We start from the raw sequence: 17,835 nt of genomic DNA on the forward strand, positions 1-17,835 counted from the left end.
TCAACTTACATTAGCATATTAGTCAAGAGAAAACCATCCAGGAGCAGATTACAATAAATTCTGATTTACTAAAATACAACAGATTAGAATAATAATCCTTTCATCCGGTTAACAAAATTTAGCCTAGAAGGAAATGTGTTTTAATCTTTAGACTCTGTATGTATTAAATCAATTCTTAAGGATTTTAAAACTCCATTAATATCAAACCGAAAATTTTTCTGCTTTCCCAATGCAATCACCTGTAGATTTAAGGAAACGCTGAACAATGATAAAATTAATTTACTAAAAAGGAATGGATTAATATTATGGTCCGATAGCTTTGAAAAATGAAATGCTAATTCACCAGAATATTTAATAAAAGAATATAAACTGGATGAAATCTGTTAACCAGTTAATATTATCCACCAGTGAGAAACTAAATTAATTTGTGGATAATATGAGAGAAGAGGAACACAACACTATTCCCTCATTATAGGAATGCCATTATCAAAAGTAGATTGACCTACAAAGGAAGCTTGTCCATGTTATATAGTTTAATTATAAATACTAGTAATAATTTTAATGTAAAATTTTGGAAATTTTTAGATAGCAGTAGACTGACTCAATAAATGGTTAAAAATAAAGTTACTTAGTCAAACTTCAACTTTATAATAGAACATTTTATGTGGAAACATATACATAGAATGTTTACAGTTTAGTAAAATGATTTCTTCAGTTTATTGGAGATGTACAGATGTAAAAGCTGAATGGATACACATTTTATTGATTGGAAAAAAATAAATGTATATTTGGAAGAGATAAGTATGTTTTAAGGGGTTATGGTCTGATAATTGTTCTTCACCTAAAACAGTAATAGTAATGAATGTTCCACTTCCTGTATCTGTAGAAGCCAAAGAGCAAAACGGGCTCTCTGGGCACTTGCTAGAAAAGTTAAAGAATTTTTAAATTTAACAGCAACACTATATAAAACTGAAAGAGAAGTGATCAGAATAAGAGCCTTTTTTTTGGATGGGATAACATTGAAACATTGCTAATGAAATATCAAGACTCAGTGTGTTAACTGTACAAGATTACACTGATGATTCAATGTATTCCTATCACTGTCCAACAATGCATGATGTTGAATTTCTTGCTGTACAATACTGTAAATGTTAAAATAATGTATTTACTTTAAGAAAAAACACAAATACTACCAGTATGACAGTTAAAAATGAAAGTACTGTAAACAATCACACCCAACTGTTTGAAAAAGCGAAGTGCTACTTGGACTTGCACATTCAACAGTTTCACATTCATGTTGCAGTGCACCAAAAAAATGCATTCATTTAAAAAACTGAAATTCAGGAAGTCAGTTCTAGTAGAAAACCCTAACTTCCAATTTACTGCAAACTTTGTTACCCAAATCTGACCTACAAAAGTAACATAACTGAAGAAATAATTTAAAAAGGACAAGCCCTAGGAATGATCCATGAGGAATACTATTCTTGACATCATTTTATACATTTAAGGCCGCTGACAGCAACCTGAAATTGCCCTGCTCTTAACTAGCTATAATGTAATGAAGGGCACCAACAGTCTGAATTCATGATGACATTAAAAACCTTAGCAACAATGACTCCTATAGAGGGGTGTACACAAATGCCCTGTATAAATACCTACACAAATGCAAAGACTTGGCTGTACCTGAATGGATGAAAACAAGGTCTTCACAAAATAGGGGTCCAACAAAATATTTCTTTTATAAAAGGGGTCCTCCAGCTTGCAAAGTTTCAGAACCACTGCTCTAACTCAACTTAGATATTTCATAGGTAGATACTAGGCTATCAGCCCTAGGGTCTATACAAGCCTAGCCAAAAAGGTACCCTGGCTTTCGCCACCCAAAAAAATTATTTTCCTGTGCCCCTGTTGAGCAGAGCCACATAGGTGATCCCAGGGTGAATTTTCTATTCCCCATCCGATCAAGATTTTTCTTGAGTGCTAATGAGGAGTTTTGTTTGATATAGATAGGTAGTTTGTTCCAGGAAGTCTCTGGGACAGGAATCTATCCCTCCAGCATGTTCTGTTTATTCTGGTGACACGATTTAGGTCCCTAGAGCATGTAGCCTGGAGGGATTGGGACTTCTTAAGTGGAGCATGTCCAACAGCTCTGGGTTTGACATAGCTTTGTATGTTAGGCAGAGATCGCCTCTGAGTAGGCGATATGCGATGGAGTGAAGCTGGAGTTGTTTGAGACAGTCTGTGTAGGGCATCTGTTTGACACTGGTAATCCTCTTTGTGAGGTATTTCTGTGGCCTTTCCAGTTGTAGATGTCTTGTGAGGTACATACCAAAAGGGGCATTGTACTCTATAACGGGTTTAATGAGTGATGAGTAGAGGGGAACAATGACTTCTTTTTTCCTGGATGAGAAACCTTTTGTGATGAGGTGTGCCACGTAGAAGACTTCCTGAATACTGTGGTGATGTGATTATCAAAAGGAGAGACTACTGTCCACCTGTGTCCCAAGGTCTCTTATCACACTTTCAGTGTTAAGTAGACTACCACCTATGTGGTAGCTCATGGGTACATAGTTTTTACAAAAGGGGATGACAATGCACTTTTTGGCATCGAGCTTGAGGCCATGGCTTTGACACAAGGCATCTGTCTCAGTGAGGCCCTTTTGTAGGATATCCACATAGTTAGGAATTTCATTTATAGCTCCTAGTTTGCAGTTATCTGCAAACTTCGTTAGCCAAAGACTTTCTTTGAAAAGTAGATACCAAACAAGAGAGGACCCAGGACCAAACCCTGTGGTACTCCACTTGTCACTGGTCTGAAGTCGGATTTGGTTTCTGCTACTTTCACAGTGTGAGTTCCATCAGTGAGCCAGTTGGCAACCCATCTTGTGACATAGGGATTTATACCTAGTTTAGTGAGTTTATCTATAATTCTAGCATGGGGGATGGTGTCAAAAGCCTTGGCGAGATCTAGACAGGCTGTGTGAACCACCTTACCCTAGTTTACGGCTTTGGTGACTGCTTCAATGAAGTCAATCAGGTTTAGGAGAAACAATCTGCCTTTTACAAACCCGAACTGGGTGGAGTCCAGAGTTTGGAGATTACCAATGTCTTTGTTTATAAGTTCCAGGATGATGCGTTTCATGGCCTTGCAGACCAGGCTCGTTAGGCTAGGGGCGGTAGTTCCCGGGGTCCATGGTGGCTCCCCCTTTGTGGAGTGGGATAACCATCCTGTGCGCCATTCAGTGGGCACAAAGCCTGAGGTGAGGCTATGATAAACATGGTGCTTAGGTGGGGTGCCAGTTCATTCTGTAGTTCATGTAGAACGCAGCCTGGGATGTTGTCAGGTCTCATGGATGCTGTGTTCTTGGCTTTGGAGAGTGTGGTTTATACCTGTGCAGCTGTGATTACAGGAACTTTGCATTCTTCTGGTATAGAGATGGGCCCTTTAGGGGGTGGGGGGGTAAAGTTAGCACTGAACGTATCTGCCAGGATGTTGGCAATATCATTTGGTTCTGTATATTTAGTGCCATTGTGCTGTAACTCAGAGCAGATCTGAGTGTTGCCATTGAGAGTCTTGACACAGCTACAGAATGCTTTGTGGTTGTCTTTAGAATCAGTGGCAATTTTGTTTTCATAACTAGCTTTGGAGGATTTTATGAGGGATCTCAGCTTCTTACTGAGGCTGACCAGGGAGTTCTTCCAGTCATGGGATTTTACTCTTTTGCAACAGAGTTTTTCTTCTGTTGTAGAGTTTATGGCAGGGGACCACCAGATTGGCTTCCTTTTTTGGAGGATAGCATCTTGGTTCTGTTAGGGACAGCACGATCCATGCACTCGTGCAAGTGCATGTGTGTAGGATTCAGCAGTCGTACCTCTATTGTCCATCTGCATGGGTGTTTTGAAGTTTGCCACTTCTACCTTAAGAAGCATGAAGTTGGCTTTGGAGAAATTTTTTACAGTGGTTTCCCTAATGGGGGGTGGGGGCGGGATGTGGATGCCTAGGCTGATTAGCTTGTGGTCAGATCTGACCAACGAAGAATTGACCTCTGGTGTGGAATACCGGTCGCCCATTTTGGTAATGACCAGGTGTAGGATATTGCTGCCCCTGGTGGAGGGTGTGGATAAGTCGATCCAAAGCATTGGAATTTATGAATTCCAGAAAATGTTGAGCAAGAGAGTTGGTACACAAGTAGTTTTCCCAGCTAATGGTGGGGTAGCTGAAGTCACCCATTATTAGGGTTTTGGGTTGTACCGTAATATTTTCCAGTGTTTCAAAAAAATGAGGAGTGGGAATCCTGGAGCATGGTGGAGGATCTGTAGCAAGTTACAATTTGAATTGCGGGCATGGTGGGGGATCTGTAGCAAGTTACAATTTGAATTGCGGTCTTGCCCTGAGTTAGTTGCACTTGGATAATCTCCGCTGCATTATGCTGAGCAATTAGCCTGGAGGTGCGGATATCCTTGATGAATATGAACATGCGTCCACCTTTAGTGTTTCGGTCCAGGTTAAGTGGCCGAAAGGTGTGGTATGATTATAGTCTGGTAATGCAGGGGGTGCTCTCTGGAGCCTTGAACCATGTCTCTGTCACTGCACAGATGTCGATGTTCTCCATTTTAAGGGGTGCCTCGAGTGAATGCATTTTGAGGTTTAGACTTCTAGCATAGAGTAGCATTACCCTCAGATTTTGCTTGCTTTTACCTGTTATGGTGGTAAATTTATCATTTGAACCTTGCCTAAAAATAGCACTCAATTCCTTAAGAAATATCTATCGTTAATCCCTTCCCCATACTCTCTGATATGAGACAACTGGAATATGCAATGTTAATGCCATTGTCAAACTGGCATTTTTTTTTTTTAAACTGATCTCGCAACACATTTTCAAATGTTGATACACTGGAGAAAATTTCCTTTAATTTCATTCTGTTTCAGCTGTTCGAGCATTAGAAAAAAATTGAAATACTCTGCCCAGGTGAACTAAGCTATTCAAAACTGAAAGCAAACTTAAGGCCACAATGCACTCACAATTAAAAGATAGAAGAAGCTTAGTTTAAAGTGTGCATGCATGCACACGCACATGAAAATCTGCTGCAGAAATTCAACAAGAAGAAAGCATGGGGAAAGTTTTAAATTAAACATATATTTTCTCCCAAAAAGATCACGGGGTCTCTAAAGTTGCGTATTCAGAAATCATCACTCAGTAAAGCTTTTCGCCCAAATATATGCACCTCCTACAACATGTTGTTCATGGCTTGCACATCTGTTAGAGAGCGGAAAACTACCACATTCTACAGCTTTAACACATCAGCATATGGAAGCTTAGTTAAAACAGAAATAATGTGAAACAAGCAAGAATGTCTCAGGACGTACAACCTACTTTTATTTTTCAACTGCAGAATCATTCAAGATGGAATACATTTTCTGAAATATTAGAATGAATGTCATACAAACATTTACATACTTACTGCTTTTACACATCTATATAAACAGCCAGCTTCTTTGCAGGCACAACAAAATGAAAACGTTATTAATGAAAATAAGGTGAGATAAGGGATTTTACTCAGTTACACTGAAATCAAGGCAGCACAAAGACCAGGCAGTGATGTTTACTCCTCAGTGACTCAAAAGGTTTGCTGGTGCTAGTCCCCCAACTCGGTCCTTAACTTTCAGGAGTGACACACATTCCAGATGCACTACTTCCGATGGAATTAAACATCATCTTTTTTATTTTTAAGCCATGGCTAACTGCTAGATACCAACGGCATATCCTGCATATTAGATTTAGGAAAGAGAGGAGTGGATGAAGGGACATTTATCTACACTGCATCTGATCTGACCAAGGCATGCCCAAATTCTGAAGAAAAAAATTCAGACTTTTCTAAATTCACAAAAACTAGTACTTGCGTGACAAGTACAAACACACACAAACATTAAAAAAATGTTGATAAAAAGCTAAAAGCCTACAATGATCCAGTGCTAAAATAAACAGAGTGCTTTCAGTACATTGATGGAAATACGTATTTTCTTAACCTTCATTAATAAAGAAAACGAATGAAAACTTATCTAAAATTTAGGAAATAATCTGAGAACTGTGGTTAATGACTGTTCAGTGACAGGACATACAACTAGATATTGTGAAATGAGAAATATACCAGCTGAAGGAAAGACTCCAAACACGGTTTACAAGAAGGGGTGTATTGTTGGAGTTGAAAAGGGATCATTTATCTCTACACAAACAGTAATACAAAGAACAGTACATTTTCTTGTGGAAATTGTACATACTGCCAGTTTACTAACAGCTCCCCCCCTTTACTCTGTGCTGTTAAAAAAAAAAAAAAAGACTTTTGGCATTAGAAAGAGGTTTCAGGCTTTTGTTATTTAGCAAACTATCCTACCTTTTACACAGGTAAACCCGCCAGAAGTATAGTGAAGAAAATGTATGAACACAATGTTAAACCCATACTAAAGATTTAGGAAAGCAGAGTATGTTGAGTTGTTGTTGTTTGTCTTTTCGGCTTTTCCCGGTTAGGGGTCGCCACAGCAGAACTCCAGTCCGCTAATGATTGGCAGTAGATTTTTATGGTGCCGAGTTGCCAGCCCGATGCCCAACCTTCAGCAAAGGCACGCATGTCTTTCGGAGGCCATTCGACCGCGGGGAGGACATGCAGACTCCACAAAGAAGGCACTCCAGCCATGAATCGAACCGGAGAACTTCTTGCTGGGAGGCAACAACGCTACCGCTGTACCACCGCGGCAGAGTATGTTGAGTGTTAATTAAAAATAGATATTTTTTTTTTTTAGCCGTTGGGCAACCACACAGCTGTGGCATTGGGGATTTTAATACATTTTTAGAATCAAGAGTGTTATTTTTGGCAGTTTAATCTAGGAGTCTGTTTCAACAATGTCATGTTTTAGCTCAAAGAAGCTTGAAGGGTAACTGACTGGTATGGTTTAGTAACATGATGATTAAGTTTGTATTTAAAAATAGTGGTGGATTCAGTGTTTCTACATTTCTCATGAAGTTCCAGTACTAAAAATTAATGAAAGCAACAAACAGTTTGTGGTGAACAGTTTTTCCTTTATTATTTTGTTTATTGTTTTTGACTTATCAGATAAAAATGGAAACTTTAGATCCAGAAAATCAGTACACTCCTCACTGAAAGATTAACTGAGAAGCCTGAAAGGTACAGTGTGCTATGCCCTGCATGTCTCAGCAAAATAAGTCTTAAAAGGTATTTACCTCTAATTTTTTGGCAAAGTAGGAAGATATTTAAATAGCAACACTAATAGAAAAGTTCAGAAGATTCTGAAAGCCCAGAAAGAATGTGCTTTACTTCCTATTTTTAACAACGGCACACATTTCTACAGAGAGCTTGACTGCTTATGTTACCAAGCTGAAGAACAGAGCTGAAGGCTGTAAATGTGATGACAGTTTAGGGTAAAAGAAATGATTAAACATGGAGATTACCCAAGAAAAAAATACCTAACCTCATTAAAAACTCAAAATATATGCACAGCAAATGAAATGTATGAACAATGGATGTGTACACAATAAAAGTAAAAAGTAAGAAATACTTATTATTAACCAAAAATCCTTTAAAACAATCCACTCCACAATTTCCAAATTTATTTGGGTCCCGAAATCAGAATCGGTTACAATAAACTGACCATAAAGACTATGGGGGTTTAGGGCTACCTGACTTTAAACTCTATTATGATATCATAAATTGTAATAGAATAATAACAATAGCCGACCACACCCCATCACAACAATGGTCTCCAACTTGGGTCAAACTATTACACTACTATATCAAAACATTATGCCTAAACTCCAGAGCCCTCCCTTCCTTTATAACGAGAACTTTAAAACTCTTAAAATACACCCAATCATTAAACATAACATCACCATCATACAGAAGACTTTCAAATCCTTAAACTTATATTATGCATTCACTTCCCTACAACCAATCCACCTTAACCCCAATCTCAAAATGAACAACAATATGATTAACCTAAACTCTCCCCTCCTCAAGAAACTAACCATCTCTGAAGAACAATAATATCACTGAAATGAGAACGCAAAGCTCCTTGAAAGCTATACTACCATTTTAAGGCAAATACGTGACCTTAGCCGATGTATTACAGACAATCCGGATATACACGCAAAATGACATTCAAACCTGTAAAACCATATGGAACCTCCTATCCTTACACAAAAAATGCTAATTCCTAAAAATTTCTATCAATCAAAACTCAAAAAAAAACAATTATTCCGAATACTGGAAGGAACTCGATCCTTCAATCACAAACAAATATCTCAAGCGATCCAGCTTACCTCAAAACTTATTCCCCTTAAAAAAACTTAAATATACACAGGTCATGATACTTCATAACGCATACCTTACTCCAACCATTCTAAATAAAAATATACCCATCCACCTCTCCATTCTGCTGCTATTGTGATAACCACCTGCTGCTACTGTGATAACCACAAGGCTGACCTACTCCACATCTTCTGGAGCTGCAAGTGCACCTACAAGCTTTGGTGCTCACTTAGGGTCCACCTAAAAAAATGGGCTATGAAAAAACAGCATTATCTTGGAAGCTAGCTTCTCCTACACACCACCCCCGGTGGCCTGACTAAACTACAAACACGTATATTAGTAACACTGGTTTCATTGCTTAAATACTACATTGGAAGGATAGAGCATCACTCACCTGGGAGGGTTTTACAAACAGAAATCCCACACCCACTTTACAGAAGTTTGGAAATCCCTTTTTGATCACATTCTTGTTTAATACTGGTATCTATAATTAATGATGGATATTTGGCATGTGTGTAAATAGTTCTATTTAATTTTCAGTTTTATTATTCAGCACTGTACTCACTGGTCATATTGTTACCTTTCAAATACCATTGTTATGTTCACTGTATTTTTAATCAAAACGGAAATAAAAGATTTTTCACAAAAAAAAGTAAGAAATACTGTGTGAAAGTTTTGCAAAAAAAATGAACATGAAAAGAAGAAACATGCAGTGGTGCACTGTAACAGTAATATAGCCACAAAAAATCTTCAGCAACAGAAATTCAAGCCTCGTGTAATAGGTGTGGCTACAAGCAAGGGAACAAGCACTGCCGTTGTTAAATTTTGCATATGTATGCTAGAAAAAAATACAAGATGTATAAAACGGAAAACATATCTTCAAAATTATTTCCACACTGTTGAGCAGAAATAAGAAAATGTGTAGTATCAAACACTACTGAAGGGAAAACAGTGAAGTCTGAAAGTGTCTCAGAAGTACTGAGGAAAGAATGCAAGTCTGACTATTGGCAAGACGTGCTAAGAATGAATATGCAAAGTGAGGAATTTGCACTAGACAGCCAGGAAAACTGTAACATTTTGTCTACCTGGGTCAAAAGCTACTAAGGAGACTTCCAAGAAGGCTGCACATTGAGTAACAGCTCAATTCTAGCTCTCCTGTGTGAAAACAGAAAACTAGCAGAGAAAGCCAGTGGACCTAGATCTGGATAAATTTCAGTAAGTGCACTACCTGGATGCCCAGAAAAAAAGAAATACAGAGGACATGAAGAAAAATCAGCTACAAAAGACGACAAAAAAAAACTGACTGGGAAAAGTACTGCAGCTGTTCAGAAAAAAGCAGTGCAAGATCCAGACATGACTTCCACTAACCTAGAGGAAAGTATAAGCCAACTGCTCACAGACATGACTAAAATAAATGAAACACTGATGGGGTATATCAACTCAAACAATAAAAGGCTGGAAAAATAGAAGAAGCTTTAACAGATATTCAGATAAAGTGATAAAACTGCAAAACTCAGAGGTAGAAATGAAGAAAAGGCTGGCTGAATATGAGACTGCATAAGAAGAGATGTTTTAAAAAAATAGAATGAGAGGACCAAGCATGTACGGAAAACCTCATATTTTATGCTGTGTCCGAGAAACTGGAAGAACAGACTGTACTAATTTTATGAAAGCACAAATAATCAACTGGATTGGTATTCCAAAGTAGGAATTGTTAATTGAATGGCCACATTATGTGTATACTCCAAACCTGGCTATGAGAAAACAACCTGGACCTTTAACAGTACAGATGCAATCCAACTAGGAGAAGGAGTTGATTCTGACTAAACTGTGGCATAAGGACAAAGTACTAAAAGTGGGAGACAGTAGAGTTTTTGTGGAGAATAACTGCTCATTGTACACCAGGCAAACGAGGGGTAAAGTTATTCCATTATTCAGGCAATGTCGAGAAGCAGGTGTGAGATTCAAACTGATATACTCAACTATCTTCAAAATATTTTCCCTGCAGGAATAAAATCATTTTTGATGAAGAACATGCCAAGGAAGAAATACAAAATTTTGTGAGCTGTGAAAAGAAAATTATGCTTCTTGTTCTTCTGGTAATAAAGAACACAGACAGAGAATGTGCTAGTGAAACCTTTTCCAGTGTTCCAATGAAAAATGCTTGAGAAAGGGAAAAAAATGGAAATGAAGCAGAGGCAGGGTTAAGGAGACGGATATCAAATGGAATAGAACAGGAAAATCTAAAAATATTGGACTTTGTTAAACTTGTAGGGGACTCAAAGCATATGCCTTATCTCATATCAGTAATGTTTGAAAAAAATACTCAGGAGAGGGGAACGTTTAACTGTAAAAAAATATATATTTTTTATTAATATTATTTTAATAGTGCATGATTTTCTTTACATGTTATCAAGTTTTTTGGTTATTTTTAAGTGTAATGGGGATACTAATGTAAATAGATGCTCGTTTTTTTTTCTTTCTTTTTCCCCTTCTCTCTTTCACCTTGTTCAGTTTTAAGAAATGTAGGCACTGCAATGTGCAAAAAAAAGCTGGGAAAATTAGTGTGCTTTTGCTCATTCTTGCATAGGGGAATGACTGGTTTAAGGTCATTACTTAATCTAGTAACAAGTTTTAAGAGAAAGCAAGTAAATGAAAAGGAAAACTGATAAGGCTTTTTTTCAAGTAAACAATTTTGTGTCTAGTTCTCATGTCTCTAGCACACAATCTGATAAACAGAAATGGCTTGGAGAAAATGTTTTCTGAAAGCATTCAAGTGTTCCCCAGCTGAGAGAGCTATAAACGTAAGACAAAGCCAGACAGCACTTAATAGAACCACAGGCTAAACCACATGTCTTAGCATGGATAACCTTTATTTTAGGTTATCTCAAGTCGGTGTGTGTGGCTGTCAGTTTGGAACATTTGTTCCTATTAGGAGGGTAAAACTTCAATATTTGAAGATGTACATAGTTTACTGTGTTAAGTTAATAGGTTTTAGGGGGGGGTACTGGGGTGTGTTTATATTTTTTTTGAGCGATTTCAATAAAAACAAAACGTTCGGTAACATGTGACAATACATCAAATGGAGATGACAAGAAACAGCAGCTTGATTCTACTTGGGGCTCTGGCTTTGATTCTATCTGGTACAGCCGAGTTGGTACACTTAGGCAAGTGACTGAACAGTGCACTAGTGTAAACTTCGGCATAGTTACCACTTTCGGCTTGGGGTGGGGCTTGGAATGCATTTATACTATCACCTAGGAGGGTACAGTTTTTGCCTTGGTGAATTTTTTTAATCTGATTTCACCCTGTATGAGTCTGGTGTTAGTGTTAATTCGAATGTGACTGATTTGTGGTCAGTTTTAACTAATGAGGGTCCAACAGTTGCAGCAGTGCACCTGTTTGACATGCTGGTGAGGACCAGATCTAGAATGTTTGTTCCTCTTGTTGGGGTATGGACAATTTTCTCCACGGCATTTGAATTTACAAAGTCAAGGAACTTTTGTGCTAGCCATTTTGGGCTAGAGTAGGTTTCCCAGTTGATGGTGGGAGAATTGAAATCCCCCATAACCAAAATCCCCCATAACCAGTGTGTTCGCTAAAATTTGGATAATCTTCGGTTTGGTTAAGTAGGCTTCGTGGGTGTCATGGCCTTTGGAGGGGAATCTATAACTAACTAGGACTTGAATAGGGGTCTTACCCATTGTAACCTGGACCTGGTGTAAATTAAATGCAAGACTGCCTATATCATACACAATTATTATTTAATAAAGATGTTTTAAAAAAAACAATTACTGAAGAATATACAAAAATAAAAAATTACAAGATTTTTTTTCAAATTATCATACTTTAGTTACTAGTCTTATGAAGTGACAACAGTAAAATGCTGCCACATTATGAAAGCTAAATGTGCCTGTTGTCACACAGACATCTTAGACAATGTAGAATCCATCCTTGCATCCTCAACCCCTTTCCTCATTTTTTGCAAATGGGGTCTGGGTGTCAATCAACAGTGACAATCATCTAGAGCAAGGTTTATACCGTCAGGTGACTAGCCCTGCCGAGGTCACTGCAATATCATCCTGGATGGCTATGCTGATTTATTTACAAGCTTAGAAAGTCTGCCTGGAGAAAAATAAATTCTAATGCAGTGACAGTGATGTGTTCCAAAAAGCGCCAGTAGCTCTCGAAAATAACATCCAGCAGGAAATAGAGCAACTTCAAAGCCTGTGAATCATTAAAAGGTAGCTGCAACTAGTAAAACAGATTAGAAGTATCAAAAAAGAAGAAAACTGTTGGCAAAACCAACCGGTCCTTAAGAGACAGGATCAGAGAGCATTTCTATAGTATAAATAGAGGTGATGAGAGGAATGCGTTGTCAAAACATGTAAAAGCTGCAGGATGCAATCACTGGCTTAAATTCACGGTTCTAGAAATGTATGTGCCAGGACCTAGAAGGGGCGATGTAAGGACACAAACAGAATATGTTGAAATCAAATGGATGCATATACTCAGAGCTACTGATGGGAAGGGGTTAAATTATGTTATTCCAATTAAGCAGGTATTGAGGTCACGTGACCCAAGCCACAATTATAATTTGTTTGTTATGCGTGTTTTAGCTGGATCTGATGAAGTACCTAGAATGTATGAAAGCGCTCATCCTTGTTTTTTAAAATTTTATTCTGTGTTTTATTAAACTGACTGTTTTACGTCTCTCTGCCTAACAGTTTCTTCTTTTTTTGATACATTTTTGCCTTTTCACTGGTTGCTCTTTTTGTTTTGGATTACAGATTAGACGTATGGATACAGTTGTGAAGCAAGATGATGTCTGTATCAGTACTCATCTGAATGAAGTGACTAAAAGGAAAACACTCCCCATTACTTAGCTGAAGTAGCAGTCCCAGGAAAGGTAAATGGTATGTTTTTATTAGTATCACATGCAAACCAGATAAAACTAGATAAAAAGCTCCAACCTGCACATATTTAGGAGCCTTTAGGAAGGTACAGATCACTTTTCTGTTTGGCATTTCATCAGGGCCAGGGGTACTCCATAGAGCTGATGCACAAGTAGTTGAAGGCTTAAAATGCATAAAAGCTGAAAATCTATTATAACAGTGTCAGAAACACACACACAAATGTATAACATGAGAATGATGCAGATACTAAATAGGCTGGGACAGTACAATTTCAAATTAAAGTAAGACATGTAAAATAAAGAGTGACAAGTCTGAAACATGAGTCATATTCTGTCAAATGGATGTAAAGTTCACAGCAGCTGTGCAAATGTCAAAGTCAGAAGACAAGCAAACATTACAAAGGTTTCTAAAATACTATATATCTTGCAAAGTTTTTACCCAATATGTCCGAGATAAACCTATTACAGTAAAATGTAGCCTGTGAATGGAGTTTTAATATTTTAAAACACTTCTCTTGTTCAGAGACTCAAACACAAGCTCCAACATTAAAAATTCTAACAATATGACTTAAGTCAGTTATATTGCAAGCTGATGACAAAATGATATAGATCTGTTCCTATAAAACAGAAGGACAGTTGCCCATGGGTGAAGGGTACTTACAGATATACAAGACATATGCTCAGACAGAAATAAACTGCTAGTAATAAAGTAAAGATGTAAAGAAATTCCAGGAATGTGATTATGTTAAAGATGTTCCGGAGGAAATACTCCGCCTTACAAAACATATTCAGAAGGGCTTTGTACAAGGCACCATCAAGATTGTAGAAGAGATTACTTACTCCAGAAAAATATGATTTAGAAATTAAAAACACACTAGGGAAGGATCTACACACAGCAAGTGTGTTTATTACAGAACATTTATTAGAGAAGCAATTGTTGAAGAACTAAAGGCTATAATAATTCCACAATTAACCATGATATAAAAAGAAAGTTAAAGAACTTCAGAGATGTACTGAATGGACATTACCATGAAACAATGGCCTGAAAAAACAGGAATTAAACAAATGATCTCTGCCTTGGATTTGATGTTCAAAGCCAAGTAGTAGATCTCAAAAAAATGAAAATACAAATGATTGAGAATACTAAAGTGCAAAGAAACTGCAACAGATGAAATATACTGGCCAAAAGTGTTGACGCTACAACAAACAGTATGTGCCATCTGCACTATATTTTATAACAAGAATCCAAAAGAAGAAATGCTAACTGATTGACTTATTGGCCATTCCAATAGTCAAAACTATCTTCAAAATGTAAAGCAGAGCAGGCACTGACCTGTTACAATTCAAGAAATCCATGTACCTCATATGGGCAGATCATTATTCCAAGCACTCTAAAAATAACAAAACTGATAAACTCACATGAATGCATGATCAGCCCACTTAAGTCAACATTCTTCAATAAAGAATACCTGATGTCATACCTGACAAAGGTCCAACACAAAAGGAACAAATTCAGAAAGCTTTTGTTTGAGTGGGAATTCAAACACTTATGTTAAAGTCCATTTAACTGTGATGAGGAACTAAAGAAAATTATCCACTGCAAAAAATCTCATGGGAAAGAACTCTAGCACAAGCTACACAAATTGTCATTCCATATTTTTAGCAGTACTCCACTGAAGGGACTCAATCACTCAACAGCTCAACTGATAATGAAAAGACGGCTGCAATGTAAATTATCTACTTCATCACTGATGTCTGAACATCAACATAAAGTAAATGAAATGCATGAAAAAAAAAAATCAGCAGAGATAAAAGCTACTATAACAAAAACTGCTGAAGAATACAAGATTTACAGACTGAAGACATAGTAGGAACACAGGAAAGTTTGCAGCCTGAAAATGAAGTTGTTGATAACACAGCCATATACACAGCCTATGTTATTTATACGAAAGATGGAAAACTGTATGGAAGGAAATGCAGAAATCTGAATAAGATACACACATCAAAGGTCTGGCGAAAAACAAAAACAAGTCTCACAATCACTACTGTTACAAAACACAAACCATAAGAACAGAAGCAGCTAAAACAGAGAGACGACACACACATACAAACCTGAAATCATATCGGCAAGTAAAGCCGCAGTGCAGTGAGAACAGTCTCAAAAATAAGATCAGATGTCAAGTTACAAGCTTAATAAAGAATACACTGCCAGCGGATATGGTGCTGCTTCTAGAAATGACTGTAGAATACTTTTCTGTAATTTAAGAGCACCCCAAACATCATTGAAGATTATTATTTATTAATCAAAACATATACACATGTGCGCGCGCACACACACACCTCAATCTAAACATTCCCTTTCTTTCAAAGTTAGATATACAGTCTACATAACTTTACTATGTGGTACCATGAATTAAAACACATATAACTAACCACGCCATTTGGTATTAATACCAAGTATGGAACTTTAAAAATATTCACATATTCATGTTACTTATTCAGTAATGCATTTCTTGCTCCCTTAGAATAATTTTAAACACAAACAGTCTGTCAGATTTATTCTGTGGACTACCTTATCAGTGGAATTTAAAAGAGCTGCTTAGGCTTTATTATCTGCTTTTGGGCATTTTTCCTGCACTACAGCTTTCTGAAACAGTAACAATGGTCTCCTGGCACATCTCTCAGCTATCAGAGTTTTCAAAGTCTCAGTTTTCTTGTAACAGGACTGACTGTGACAGTTCTATTTGCTCATCTTCCTTACCATAGTTACTTTTCAATAAGCTACACTTTCTGCAACACTGTTTGCTAAAGAATAACACCCTTTAAACAGATTTCACAGACATTGCGTAAACTGGGTTTATGCTAAAATCAGGAAGCATCTGCTACACACACTTCTGTTGCATGCCTAGTGTGCAATATGCATCCATGGTCTAGGTTTCTTAACCATCCAACAGACAGATGCAGGATGCAAAGGATCAAAGAGATGGACCCCATTGAGGTGAAATCATCAGTTCCCAACTCCATACTGTCAGGCACTAAACAAATAATTTATTTTCACTGTACACTCAGGTGTCTTGTGAATAACAAAAAAAAGAGAGACACACACACACATGGTCACCTTTAGTAAGAAGCAGGTAGATTAAAGGGGGCACTAGCACCCCCTTACAAACAGTAACATGGAAATAACGTTTGCAGATATTGTGATACATTAGGAAGCATCTGATACATACCAAGAATATCACCCCAAAGCAAGATAACTGGATTACAAAGCTGGTTGGTTGAGGATGTATCCATTGGCTCCCATTTCCACGAAGTAAGACTTCGTTTCTCTGTATTTTAAAGGACACCTCTGGTAACCCCACTGGCACTGGGAAAGGCAAATAGTTAAAACTGGTGAACGTAAACATTACAGCACAATCTTTCAACCTGCTAAAATATAGTTAGACATAACTCACAAATATCCTTCAAAGACATCCCAGATTTTGCTTCAACTACTTAGAGCATAACATGTTGCGATTGTGAAACAAAGAGAAAACAATTCTTACACACAAATTACGTTATTAAAATTCTACAGAAAATGCATATTAGTACACTCGCTTTACTAATTTCCAAGTGCATACTACCCACATTTTAAGTGCCCCCTGTTCTTTGGAACCTGCCCACAATGTTTCTGTGCTTTATCACCGATTCTGAGACAATAAACGTTGCGCAGTCAGAACATTAGCAAAATAAAGCAATCAGCCTACAAATATACTCAGTCCAAATTTTAAACTATAAAACGATTCCCCTGATTATAACAATCTACAACACGTAAGAAACTGCATAATCAATCTACAGGGCACGTAAATGCTATTGGCGAAGTCATAAATTGGATAATTTAGTGAAAGTGGTCGTTTTAAATGATATACTCACCCTAAATAAAAGAGGAAAAAATCTATCAGTGAAACCAATTTAACCGTACTATTTTCAGCTCTTTGGAATATGTATACATTTCGCAATTTCCTGGCGACAGCCATTAACAATCTTTCCCATGTATTACGGATGCCGCACACTACTTACGCACTGAGAAGGCGGGTATTTTGTTTGGTGCGTATGTGAAAGCTGGTTGTTTGCACGTTTCTTGTAACTTATGAAGTGTCATGAATAATGCTGTCCTTTATTCATTTTCAATAAATACTGAAGAAAAGGCTTTATATGTGGGATTTAAACAAATACGATTTTAAGGGTTACTATTTTTATTTAGTGTATTTATCGAAGATTAGACGCCACTGGCATCAGTGAACCTGCCTTGCGGTTATTCAGATTAAGGGTCGCACATTCTCAAATGCATAGGCCTTTGCTAGGTTAACGATTACCAGGAGCTTTACAAGCCTAGCCGCGCAATCCAACTTAGTTTTATCTCCCACTTCTTTGGACGCCTAGGTGGTGAGGCATGTTAAGCAGTAGGTAGCGAGGCGTAATGTTAGTTGGGGAATGGGATCCATTTACTTACTGTTGACCTAATTCTGTCAGACACATAGGACCAAACCGAGGGTGAATTTGCGATTGCCCAACCAATGAGCGAGGTTTCTTTTGAATGGGATGTCTAATGAGCTCTGCTT

The 17,835-nt window shown here is 37.5% G+C and overlaps 1 protein-coding gene across 1 annotated transcript in view; it reads right to left on the reverse strand.

Annotated features, from left to right (window-relative positions):
• The window catches only part of LOC122802414 (zinc finger CCCH domain-containing protein 13-like), a 1,157,483-nt gene extending 1,140,209 nt beyond the window's left edge, over positions 1-17,274 (reverse strand). Inside the window, exons 1-2 of the mRNA XM_044072036.1 lie at positions 17,147-17,274; positions 16,465-16,601 (exon numbers count right to left, since the gene is read on the reverse strand). The gene's annotated coding sequence lies outside the window, so the exon portion shown is untranslated. The remainder of the gene's footprint in view (positions 1-16,464; positions 16,602-17,146) is intronic.
• Positions 17,275-17,835: the final 561 nt, after the last annotated feature.

Source organism: Protopterus annectens, chromosome 5.part0, assembly GCF_019279795.1.
Source record: "Protopterus annectens isolate FY-2018-M chromosome 5.part0, PAN1.0, whole genome shotgun sequence".
NCBI classification, from domain to species: domain Eukaryota; kingdom Metazoa; phylum Chordata; order Ceratodontiformes; family Protopteridae; genus Protopterus; species Protopterus annectens.